Here is a 2,331-nt window from a genome sequence, read left to right as displayed (position 1 = left end):
TCTCTATATGAGCCTCAGATTCCTGTGGATCCTTAATAGGAAACTCCTTCTTGCTTGAGGGACGTCCCAGGAGGTCTTTCTCACTAGGATTTTCATCCTCCTCCTCCCTTGTGCATTCGGCCATATTGATTATATCAATGGCCTTGCACTCTCCTTTTGGATTCTCTTCTGTATTGCTTGGGAGAATACTGGGAGGAGTTTCAATGACTTTCTTACTCAGCTGGCCCACTTGTGCCTCCAGATTTCTGATGGAGGATCTTGTTTCACTCATGAAACTGAAAGTGGCCTTTGACAGATCAGAGACTAGATTGGCTAAATTAGAAGTGTTTTGTTCAGAATTCTCTGTCTGTTGCTGAGAAGATGATGGATAAGGCTTGCTATTGCTCAGCCTGTTGCGTCCACCATTGTTAAAGCCTTGTTGAGGCTTTTGGTGATCCTTCCATGAGAAATTTGGATGATTTCTCCATGATGAGTTATAGGTGTTTCCATAAGGTTCACTCATGTAATTAACCTCTGCCATGGCAGGGTTCTCAGGATCATAAGCTTCTTCAGAAGCTGCCTCTTTAGTGCTGTTGGATACATGTTGCCATCCATTCAGATTTTGAGAGATCATGTTGACTTGCTGAGTCAACACTTTGTTCTGAGCCAATATGGCATTCAGAGCATCAATTTCAAGAACTCCCTTCCTCTAAGGTGTCCCATTATTCACGGAATTCCTCTCAGAAGTGTACATGAATTGGTTATTTGCAACCATGTCAATGAGTTCTTGAGCTTCTGCAGGTGTTTTCTTTAGGTGAATAGATCCACCTGCAGAATGGTCCAATGACATTTTCAAAAATTCAAATAGACCATAATAGAATATATCTAATATGATCCATTCTGAAAACATGTCAGATGGACATCTTTTGGTCAGCTGCTTGTATCTTTCCCAAGCTTCATAGAAGGATTCACCATCTTTTTGTTTGAAGGTTTGAACATCCACTCTCAGTTTGCTCAGCTTTTGAGGAGGAAAGAATTTATCCAAGAAGGCAGTGACCAGCTTATCCCAGGAGTCCAGGCTATCCTTAGGTTGTGAATCCAACCATATTCTAGCTCTGTCTCTTACAGCAAAAGGGAAAAGCATGAGTCTGTAGACTTCAGGATCAACTCCATTCGTCTTTACAGTCTCACAGATCTGCAAGAACTCAGTTAAAAACTGATAAGGATCTTCATATGGAAGTCCATAAAACTTGTAGTTTTGTTGCATTAAGGCAACTAGCTGAGGTTTCAGCTCAAAGTTATTGGCTCCAATGGCAGGAATGGAGATGCTTCTTCCATCAAATTTGGACGTTGGCTTTGTGAAGTCACCAAGCATTCTCCTTGCATTATTATTATTTTCGACTGCCATCTCCTTTTCTTGTTCGAAAATTTCTGAAAGGTTGTTTTTGGATTGTTGTAATTTAGTTTCTCTTAGTTTCCTTTTCAGAGTCCTTTCAGGTTCAGGATCAATTTCAACAAGAGTGCCTTTTTCCATGTTCTTGCTCATATGAAAGAGAAGAAAACAAGAAAAGAAAAGGAATCCTCTATGTCACAGTATAGAGATTCCTTTATGTTAGTAGAAAAAGAAAGGGGAGAAGAATGAAGAAGAGTGGGTTCGGATATTTAGATAGAGAGAGGTGAAGAGAGGTGTTAGTTGGTTTTGAAAAAGATAGGAAACAAACAAAAAGTTAGTTAGTTGATTGAAAAATATATTAAAATCAAATTTGAAAAAGATAAGAAGATAAGAAGTTAGATAAGATATGTTGAAATCAAATTTTGAAAAAGATAAAATTTTTGAAAAAGATAAGATAAAAGATAAAAAGATTTAATTCAAAAATTTGAAATTACTTACTTCACTAACAAGAAACTACAAGATAAGATTCTAGAACTTAAAGATTGAACCTTTCTTAACAAGAAAGTAACAAACTTCAAATTTTTGAATCAATCACATTAATTGTTAGCTAATTTTCGAAAATATGATATAAAGATAAGAAAAAGATTTTAAAAATATTTTAAAAAGGATTTTGAAATTTTCGAAAAATGGAAAAAAATGAAAAAGATATAATTTTTGAAAAAGATTTTGAAAAGATTTTTAAAATTGAAATTTTGACTTGACTTGTAAGAAACCACTAATTTTTAAAACTTTTTGACCAAGTCAACCCAAAATTTTGAAAATTTGGAGGGAAATAAGGAAAAGATATTTTTTATTTTTGAATTTTTAATGAGGAGAGAGAAAAATTAAAAACGTCATTTTTGTGTTTTTCTCTTTTCTTTATGGATCAAAACAAAGAATGCATGCAAGAACGCTATGAA

At 35.0% G+C, this 2,331-nt stretch overlaps 1 non-coding gene across 1 annotated transcript; it reads left to right on the top strand.

Annotated features, from left to right (window-relative positions):
• Positions 1–883: 883 nt before the first annotated feature.
• On the top strand, positions 884–991 carry LOC112793260 (small nucleolar RNA R71). The gene has a single exon (XR_003197962.1). It is a non-coding gene; the product is annotated as a small nucleolar RNA R71 (small nucleolar RNA).
• The last annotated feature ends 1,340 nt before the right edge of the window (positions 992–2,331 follow it).

Source organism: Arachis hypogaea, chromosome 3 (genome assembly GCF_003086295.3).
Source record: "Arachis hypogaea cultivar Tifrunner chromosome 3, arahy.Tifrunner.gnm2.J5K5, whole genome shotgun sequence".
Lineage (NCBI taxonomy): Eukaryota > Viridiplantae > Streptophyta > Magnoliopsida > Fabales > Fabaceae > Arachis > Arachis hypogaea.
The sequence above is the reverse complement of the archived record's forward strand: the minus strand, read 5'-3'. Positions and strand labels throughout refer to the sequence as shown.